The 10,681-nt window shown below is 46.1% G+C and overlaps 1 pseudogene; it reads left to right on the top strand.

Annotated features, from left to right (window-relative positions):
- Window positions 1-3,157: 3,157 nt before the first annotated feature.
- On the top strand, window positions 3,158-7,087 carry LOC122451737 (annotated as a pseudogene).
- The last annotated feature ends 3,594 nt before the right edge of the window (window positions 7,088-10,681 follow it).

Raw genomic sequence — 10,681 nt, 5'->3', positions numbered from 1 at the left:
GCACATTATCTATTATCTTGCAGTTTCTGTGTGTTGGAGTCTGGGTGTGAGTTTGCTGGACCCTCTGTTCAGGGTTTCACAGGCTGAAACTAAGGTGTTGATGGGGCTGCAGTATCGTCCTGGGCTCATGGATCTCTTCCACGCTCACTGGCTGGTGGAATTCTGCTTCTTGCAATTCTAGGACTGATGTCCTCAGTCCCTCAAGGCCACACGACATTCCCTGCCACATGGTCCCCTCCACAGCATGGCAGCTTACTTTCTTCCAGGCCAGCCAGGGAGCATCTCCTGCCTCTCATCAGTTTATGAGATCACCTGATTAGGCCAGGCTCATCAAGGGCAACATCCTTTTGGATTAACTCAAAGCCTACTGGTTTGGACTTTAATTATATCTTCAAAATCTATTCAACTTTGTCATATAACCTGATCATCAATGGGAGAGTTGTCTCATCATATTAATGAACTTTACCCACACGCAAAGGAAGGGGATATACAGATTGTGTACACTAGGCTGTGGGAATTGTAGGGACCATATTAGAACTCTGCCTACCACCTACTAGAAAGATTTGAGTTCATCTTTTCTCCTTTGATAATTTCTAGTTCTAATGGTTTCCAAGACCAGCTGTTGAAACACATGAAGCCTCCATGCTCAACTGTGAAAAGAGAGTAAATATCTGTTCTTTCTATTTGAAAATATGTTAGGTTATGAGGAACAACTAAAACCCAACTCAGGTGGTATAATAATAAAGAAAATCCAGAGCAGGATGGTTTTCAGGCATGCTTTGATCAAGGATCCAGTTCCACTTGTCTGTGATAACCTTGACTCTTCTCATCTCCATGTGAAGACTGACTTCCCTCATAGTAGGCAAATTATTTCAGGGACTCTGTGGGCATATCTGACTGTCCACAGTACAAACTGATACTTCTCTTCCTCCAACCAGCAAGCAATAAAATGCCTCATCACCCAGCTAACCAGTCCCTGGGGTCAGGAGAACTCCAGGTACTGACTGACCGCAGCCTGGGCTTCTGCCCATTTCTGATCTCATCTGTGTGGGAAGGTGGATGGGATCACCCAGCTTCACAGAGACTAATTAGGGCCCATTCCTGAGCCCTAAGCCAAGGATAAAATGAATCAGCCCCACCCAAACCAACACTGCTACAAAAGGGAGAGAGAGTGGTGGTCGCTTGCAAGGAAACCATCATAACCCCATATGCCATGAGGATGTTGCTGAGTTAAGAGACTCCCCAAGCCCCACAGCAGTTGTCAAGCTGCTCAGTGCTGGGCCGGGTGCTAAGGTAGAAACGAGAGACACAGGCACTGCCCCCCAGGAGTTCTATCTTCCTGGAGAGACAAGCCACAGGTGGACAATTCTACTAGGAAAGCATGAGCTCCCATGCAGACAAGTACCATTGCCCCTCCCTACTGGGACACACTCAGTTACTGTGGGGAGTGGGTGTGTGGCACAACAGAGAAAATGAAGAGAGTGGTTCAGATCCTCCCCAGTCCACCACCCAGGCTTTTGCACATGGCCAGCAGCACTCAGTCCCCACTTCCTATCAAAAGTCTGTATCAGTTATCTAAGCTGAATAACAAACAACCCCACACTCAGTGGTTTAAATCACCATACACTGATTATCTCACAGTTTTCAAAGGTCAAGAATCTGGGCCCCAGCTTAGCTGGGCTCTTGCCCCAGGGTTTTACAAGGCTGCCATCCAGGTGTCAGGGGGACTGTGTCCCTTTCTGGAACCCAGGATCCTCTTCTAAGCTCATGTTCTGCTGACATAATTCAGTTTTTTACTGTTGCAGGGCTGAGGCTCACGGCCAGGGACAACTCTCAGCTCCTAAAAGCCGTCTATAAACAGTTTCTTGCAATGTGGCTCAGAACATATCAGGGTCCTCTGTTAAAGGCCAGTAAGAGAGCATCCCTGTGGCTCTTTGTCTCTCTGGCTCCTTTTCTCTCTGATCCCTAGACCATTTTTTTCAAAGGGCTCACCTGATTAGGTCAGGCCCACCCACACTCAAGTAGAGGTAATTATAAGCAGTATGCAAAGCAGAGGCCAGGGATCCTAAAAGCTGTCTTCAAATTCTTCCTGCCACAAAATTCATCCTATAAAGTCCCTCTGGCTCAGAAAAGTTTCCAGAGTGAATGAAGGCTCAAAATCAACTGAGAATTTCTTTAGAAAGGAGCAACCCTCTGGAAGCCACATTGGTGGGCAGCCACCTGCCCTTTGGTCTTGCTGATGATTTAGAAAAGTAAAGCCTGGTGCTGGGCTGGCTCGCTGGAACCTCAGCACCCTCGGAACCCTGCAGAGGTCAGGAGATGTCATTCTGTGGAATCAATATCCAGTTCCCCACCTGCCACGCAAGGCAGTTGGCTACTGAGCTTGAAGAGACTTATAAGCCCCACTCGCACCAACGTGGGCCGCTTCCCTCTTCCTTCCTCTGCAGCAGCGTGCTAGGAGAGCGCTCCCAATTTGTGGGAGGAGGAGGGGGAGTGGTAGGAGGATTAAAGGCTTCTTTCTTCTCCTTTCATTAAAGATGACATCTCTCGTTCATTTTGAAGGGAATGGGAGCTGTCTTGAGGTTCCTATCCTGACACCTTGTGATTTTTCTCTGTTAAGAACTTGAAAAATATGCAAATGCCCTGCAGAGAACTAGGCACAATGTTTTTTTCTTAATGGGTTGGTTCTGATGAAGACTGATTTTGCTCCAAAGTGGCTGGTTTTTCTTGAGCTCTGGGTCTGTTATCATTCTTCTGCCTTAAATGAGTTTCTGCCATATTTCAAACCTCTGCAGAGGGAGATCGCAGGTGGAAAGGCTTATTACGACAAATTACCTTGACACCAGCTCTTCCATAACATTAGCTCCTTACTGGGAGCTCAGTTCAGCCCCAGATGAGCAGCTCTGGATCCAGAGTGGGAGGAAGGTACCTGATTTCAGATGCTCACAGAGTGTCTCCGACTCAGCGGTTTCAGAACTGGTTGGACTAATGGGAATTCTGTCCCCTGAGCACAAGTGCATTGTCAGCCTTCAAAGCAGGGGCTGCAAACGGAACCACATGACTAGTATTGTGCATGTGTGTTCACACACATAGCAATGCAAACATGCATGCAGGTGTGGCATGCATGCACACACTCTTCATCTAAACCACCAGGATCATGGCTGAAATTAATGGGTATGTCAGGCAGCCACATGGAAACCCCAGAGTTCAGCTTTTCCAGAAACAAAACACATCATCATCCAACAATTTCCTTTCTTATTCCATCCCTCCCTCCTTTCTTGCCATTCAACGTGTATCAGTCAGGATAGGCTAGGTTATGCTGCCATAACAAGCATAACAAGCACCCCCTCACCACAAATCTCAGTGACTAAACATAACCAAAGTTCTTTCTCATTCACTAAACATCTGTTGCAGGATAGTAGAGGGTCTGTGATAACTGTCACCCCTTGCTCCCAGGGAGGTAAACTGGAGTGTTCATCCCAGCATAGCTCCTAGGGATTCAGAAGCAGACAGAGGGAATGGGGTGAATCACATATGGTTTGGGGCATCTCCCCAGGGTTCATACACACTTCTTAGCCCACATGCATTGGCCAAGCAAGTCAAATGGTCACCCTGGACTTGAAGAGATTAGCAAAGTGTGACCCTCCTGTGTGCCCAGGAGAAGAACCAGAAATATATGATAAATAGTAGGCATAAATGCCACCCCTCACATGCTGGTCTGTTAGGACTGCTGCAACGAACCACCCCAAGGATGGAGGGCTTGAGCAACACTGTCCTTGCTTAGCTCTGGAGATGCAGAGGATCAGGATGCAGGACCTCCATCTTCTGCCTTCATTGTTACCTGACCTTTTCCCTCTACAAGTGTCTCTGTGCCCTTTTTATCAGGACACCAGTCTTATAGGATTGGGTTCCCTGGTGACTCAGGGGTAAAGAATCCACTTGCCAATGCAGGAGACACAGGTTCAATCCCTGGGTCAGGAAGAGTGCTGGGAGGAAGAAATGCAACCCATTCAAGTATTCTTGCCTGGAAATTTCCATGGACAGAGGAGTCTGGCGGGCTGCAGTTCATAGAGTCGTGAAGAGTAGGACACAAATGATCTACTGAATATTTATTGGATTAAGCCTCACCCTAATGACCTCATCTTAACTTGGTCATCTGCAAAGACCCCGTTTCTAGACCACATTCATGGACACTGGGTCAGGACCTCAGCGTCTTTTGGGGAGGATGCCATTCATTTCACAGCACCTCTCTGTGTGACCCTCATCTGTGTGACCACACCTGGAGCAGTATCATTCTAGATCTTGAGAACAGAGAGATACAAACACACAGTTTATCCCCATAAAACCGAGTCTGGGCTTCCCTGGTAGTTCAGCTGGTAAAGAATCCACCTGCAATGCGGGAGACCTGGGTTCGATCCCTGGGTTGATCCCCTGGAGAAGGGACCAGCTTCCCACTCCAGTATTCTGGCTTGGAGAATTCCATGGACTGTATAGTCCATGGGGCTGCAAAGAGCTGGACACGACTGAGTGACTTCCACTTATTTACCTTACTTAGAGCAGAGTCTATGAAAATGCATGCATATAGTGATGCTTGGTGAGAATGTAAATGAATGCTCATTTGTGGTCTGTGATCTAGTCCTGGATTTTGATCCCTGGTCCACAAGGCTAGATGGCAGATTTTGAGCTAAGGGCACATCCCTCAGGTCAGAGATGCTGCCCATGTCTTAGGAGTGTGTGAACCAGAGGCCTGGGCCTTCATAACCTTGGGACTAGAGATGGATCATTGGAGTTCCCCTTGTTCTTTAAGATTCCAAGGAAGAAACACACCCAGAAGGCACGCAGTGTGTGTGTTTGGCAAGATGGAGCAGGAGGAGGTTGGAGGCCTGTCTCATGGGATATAAGCTTGGTCCCTTTAGATGCAGGGTCACCCTGGGGCCATGTTCTTCAGGCTAGATATGGAGCAGGTCTGCTGAAGAGCTAAAGACCCACTTATCCAGACCTCAGACATCATTCAGGGTGGTCTCCTGTCTCTGATACCTATTCACCCACTCATCTCATAAAGGTTTCCTGACAGCCCACCAGGCACTGTTCTCTGTGCTGGGAAATAACAGCAAACACAGCAGACAGTTTCTTTTCCCAGCACTGAACAAGGAAATAGGTGGTCAGATTAGTCAAAGTTCTCCAAAGAAAACCAATAGGAGATATATTATCTACATGTGAACATAAACATTTTATATATTATATATGTTCATATATATAAAAGGAGATTTATTTTAGGAGTTGGCTAACATGGTTACGGAGAGCACGTCCCACCATCCGCCATCCACAAACTGAACACCCAGGAAAACCAGGCGATATAACTCAGTTCAAGTCCAAAGGCCCGAGAACCACAGGGCCTCTGATATAAGCCCCAGAGCTCTGATGACCAAGGAAAGGAAAAGATGGAAGTCCCAGCCCAAAATGAGAGAGAACTTACTCTTCCGTTGCCTTTTGGCTCTCTTAAGGCCCCCAAAGTGTTGGAGGATGCTGCCCACATTGGTGAGGGCAGGGCTCTTCATGGACTGAATTGAATGCTAACCTCTTCCAGAAACTCTCCCATGGAGGATTTTCTTGGTTGTCCAGTGATTAAGACTCTGCACTCCAGTTCAGGGGGTGCAGATTTGACCCCTGTTTGGAGAACTAAGATCCCATATGCCTTGTGGCACAGCCAATAAATAAATAAATAAAAAGAAGAAAAAGAAACACCCCCAGACCCAAGTGTAATACTTGACTAGCTCTCTGGACATTCCTTAGCACAGTTGAGCTGACATATAAAATTATTCACCACTGGGTATGTCCCACAGTGTACATGCTTTGGAGAAACTAAAGCAGGGGTGACATTGTGAGGTATCAGAGAGGGGGTCTTATACAAGAACTCTAGAGAGGCTTCCCTGAGGAGGGGACATCTGAGTAAAGACCAGAAAGAGGACACATGTGGGGTTGGAGTTAACCCAGAGAGAGGATTGGAGAGGTAGTTCTGGCCATCTATACCATGGAAGCCACAGGGCAGAGATACACACCCCCACTCCCTTAAAGGGGCATCCTGTTGCCTTTCCTCATGACCAGCCCACATGGGTCAGCCTTTATTCTGCAACAGTGGCCCCTGTCTAGGTAACTATGGCCTCCACAACCTCCTGGGGACTTCCCACAGTGGGCCTGGCATATCCAGCAAATGTATGCTCTGCAGCAGAGCCTTCCAATAGAATTGCAATGTGAGCTGGGTATGGAATTTCATGCTTCCTGGAAGTCACATAGAAAAACAGTTAAAAAAAAAAAAAAGAAATTATAACATAATTTATTTAGTCCAACAGATACCAAATATTATCACTTGAACATATAATTGTATAAAAGTTATGTGATAGCTGACATAGTTTTTGCATATGCAGTCTTCCAAATCAGGTCCGTCTTCACGCAGGCTACCCCATTTCAAGTGCACAATCTGGAGTCGGTATCATTGGAAACCAGTCTTGTGGTAGCTGTTCTTTTTATATCATCCTTCAGATGCTTGAGCATTTTGTAGAAATGGCCTTGGGCTAAACAGAGATTCAACACCGGATCATCTGAGGATGAAATGAGTTCCTGCCGGAGAGGGTTCAGTGCAGTACCTGGCCTGGATTGGCCTGGTGGGTCCTGGGAATAAGAAAACACCAGCCTGGCCATTTTGGACTCTGTGGAAACCTGCTGGGAACAGGACTTCTGAAACGACAAATAAGTCTGGAAGGCTGTGGTCCACAGCCATTTTTGTTGGCTGCAACTGGAGTCTATGAAACCAGAGTGAGGGAGCATACAGCTCTCCTGCAAACTGAAGATGTATGTGCCCTCGATGAAACTGAGTTCTGTCCAGGCAAGAGATGTGCTTATGTGTACAGAGCAAAGAACAACACAGTAACTCCTGGCAGAAAACCCAACAGAACCAGAGCAATCGGGGGAGAGATAACTCAAGATCATGGAAACATTTGGCAGGGCTCATGTCAAATTCCAAAGCAATCTTCCTGCTGAGGCCACTGGACACAGAATCCATGGGATGCTCTACCCTTCAAGGACTTAAACTTACTGAAAAATAAATAAACAAAAGTGAAAAAAATGAAACCACCACCCAATGTTTCCCACCCTTGAACTCTGTACTGACTTTGTCTAAAAGGCCAGTAGCCTACAATGCAACCCCACCATCCACGTGAGGACCCAGTAGACATTAACAAATGATGATCACACCCTTCCCAACCTCCTAATCTTGCCACTAGCATGATTCAAGCAACCACCTCCTTCCATTTGATGAAATGAAGCCTACTTTCTATCCCAAATTCACATGGGTTATTACTATACAACATGGCAGATAGAATTGCTAATATGTCAGGCAAATTCTGGTGGCTAAAATGGTGAAGAATCCACCTGCACTGCAGGAGGTCTGGGTTCAATCCCTGGGTCAAGAAGATCCCCTGGAGAAGGAATGGCAACCCACTGCAGTATTCCTGCTTGGAGAATTCCATGGACAGAGGAGCCTGGTGGGTTACAGTCCATGGGGTTGCAAACAATCAGACATGACTGAGTGACTAACACTTTTACTTTTCACTTTTCAAGCAAATTCTAAATGCTTTTTCCTCTTCACTCATCCAGTCCTCTCAACATCATCAGATACAATTTTGTCCATGTCACAGATGGGGATACTGAGGCCCAGAGGGTTTTAATGGCTGGTCCAGTGTCATCCAAGTAATACAAGGCAAAAATGGGATTTGAATTCTGGACCCAGAGAGTCTGCTTTGAACAGTCAGGGAAGATCTGGGTCTGTAGCAAGGCTGTAATGAAGAGGATGTTCTGTCTGCCTCCTCAGGTTGCCTGGGGCTCCCCATGGGAAAGCCTAAAGGTGCTACAGAGGACCCAATGTCCAGCCTAATCGGTGGAGCATGGACTTTGATGTGTGCTTGAGAAATCTTTCAACAACTTAAGTCCTCTGTCTCCCTTTTCTATAAATGAGGGATTACAATGCCTACCCTTTGCAGCTAGCTCTTAAGTCAGTGAAATAAAACAAAGCATGTATGTGATCTGGCATGGCCTATCATGACAAGCGTTTCCTTCTCCCAGGAAACAGCTTCATGAGTGTGTGAACTGCTCAGAAACACAAGGTTCCACACAGAGGAGGACCCCCTATTTGGTTTAATCCCCTGCTATTTTGAAAGTTTTAAAAATTTGTTAGGAACCCCATATTTTCCTTCTTCCCTGAGCCCCGCATCTTGTGAAGCCAGATCTGCTTCTCCTTTCTTCTCCACCAGAACATGGACTCCTCCAGGGCATGGGCTTATCAAGGACTGGCTGCTGCCTTCTTGCTGTTTTCCAATTTCTGTGCCAGCCCTGCGTGAGTAAGGCCCAGAGACTGAGGAAGGGCTGTGCCCATGTATCCGAGCCCATCTAGCCAGCGGTCCCTAGGAGGGAGGTGCTGGCTCGTGGATAAGAGACTGCTCAGCCCGGTTTTTAGGGGACACTGCCTTGTTGTCAAAGGTGCTGCTCCTCCAAGCCAGGCTCAGTTTTAAGTTCAATGTCCTAACCACAGTTTGTCTTCAGGACAGTCCTGCAGGTTGGTGTGATGGTCCCTGACTTAGAGATGAAGGAATTGACACCCAACCAAGATGAGGCAGCTGGTGGCTGAATTGGGGTGCAAGGCCAAGGATGGTGACACTCCTGGAGATGCCAGTGGTGTGAGATCACAGGGAGCTGGTGAACAAGAGGCAGTATGCAGAAGGCCCTCTCTCACACAAAACTGATCAAAGCTGCTCTCAGACATCACATAGCAGGTTCCCTTCAAGTAAATAAAATAATGGAAAAATTAGGAAAGGAAATGGAAGATTTCCTGTTCCTGAACAATAATAGGAGGGACTCACAGAAGCAAATTTTGCCAGATATCCTTTATCATTTGTTTCCTCCCAATAGGATTTAAACAAAAAATGATTAGATACAGTTGGTGTTGTATATTTAGACTCATAAAATGTTTGACAGCATCTTGTGGAATTTTTACTGGGAGAATTATTTAAATTGGCTGGGATTGGAACATTGTCACAAAGATTGAAGGCTGGATCACTGCCTGTTAACAGAGGGTCATAAGAAATGACAAGGAGAGCAGGTTTGAAGACCAGCACTTTGGGATTTGTGGAAGCTCCATGTTTTAATTAACTTCTCCATCAATAATTAAAGTAAGTTGGTGTGGTTATCTGGGAAAGGAGGCCATGGTGGATGTACTTGGAAACAGATACAGTCCAGATATTCACCACCTCTTCCACCCCAACAACAGTAGCATCACAACCTCACCACCACCAAATCACCACCACCACTACCATCGCAACAACTGCAACAACAGCAACTGCCAACAACACATCATCCACATCACCTGCCAGTACCACCACCATCACCACAATCACCAACACCACCATAAGGACAACCACAACAACCACCACCCCAACAACAGTAGCATCACAACACCCACACGAAGTACCAACACAGCCACTACCATAGCAACAATCTCCACCACCACCGCAATGAAAACTGCAGCCACTACCTCCATCACCCCAACAGTAGCGGCATCACCACACCCACTACTGCCATTGCAACAACCACCACAACTGCCAATACCACCAACAGCACCACAACATCAGTGGAAACTGATACCACCACTGCAGCAACCATAGTAACATCATCAATTGTAAACACCAGCAATATCACTGCATCGCCAACATTTACACAACAGCATCAACCATAATTACCACCACCATCAGAGCTATAAACATCACCACCGTTAAGCAATATCGACCACCTCCACTATGCCAGCAATAGTGATATCAACAACCATAACCAATACCATTGCAACAATCACAAAATTAGCAACTGCAACCAACAAAACCACTACCAAGGCCATAACAACCTTATGCAATAATAATCACAACATCAACCACCATAATAACAGTTACAACAACCACAAAACATTAATAGTTGCAACCACTACACATCAAAAACAACCACTACAAATACCACTACCACCACAATAATCACTGTAACAGAGAAGGATAAATCTGACTCCGTAAGTGGATCTATTTATTTTACTCTAAACTTTGTATTCTGTTGACTTTGCTACAACTAAAGAATGTTGCCTATAGCCTAAAATATACAGGATAGTCCCTTCTCAAGTCTTTGACATTTAAGGGTGTGATACTTTTCCATTTATATAGAGATAAAAAGTCACAGAATGGAGAATCACATTTGTCTTCTTGGAGACTCACAGGAACATGTTGACCTGACCTGTGGACAGCTGCAAGAACAAAGTATTCCAGCACAAAGAAGTTTGAAACAACCAAATGCACTCCCATCCCTTTTAGTATAAACGTAGTCTGAATTCTAACTCGAATAAGATGGTTTTTTCGGGCACTAGTCCACCATCTTATCAGTCTGCTGACTTTCTGAACAAAGTCACTATTCCTTGCCCTCACAATTCATCACTTGATTGATTGCCCTGTTGCACCACAAGTAGTACGAGCTTAAATTCAGTAACAGCGTCCCTATAGCCAACAGGCACAGCGGCACCATCATCAACACCTACAGCCACCTTCCCCATCACCACCACCACAAGGAGCCTAGCTTGATGATCAGGATGGATCTGGAT

Source organism: Cervus canadensis, chromosome 13, assembly GCF_019320065.1.
Source record: "Cervus canadensis isolate Bull #8, Minnesota chromosome 13, ASM1932006v1, whole genome shotgun sequence".
NCBI classification, from domain to species: Eukaryota; Metazoa; Chordata; class Mammalia; order Artiodactyla; family Cervidae; genus Cervus; species Cervus canadensis.
Note: the sequence above shows the minus strand (reverse complement) of the source record. Positions and strands in the feature narration are given on the sequence as shown.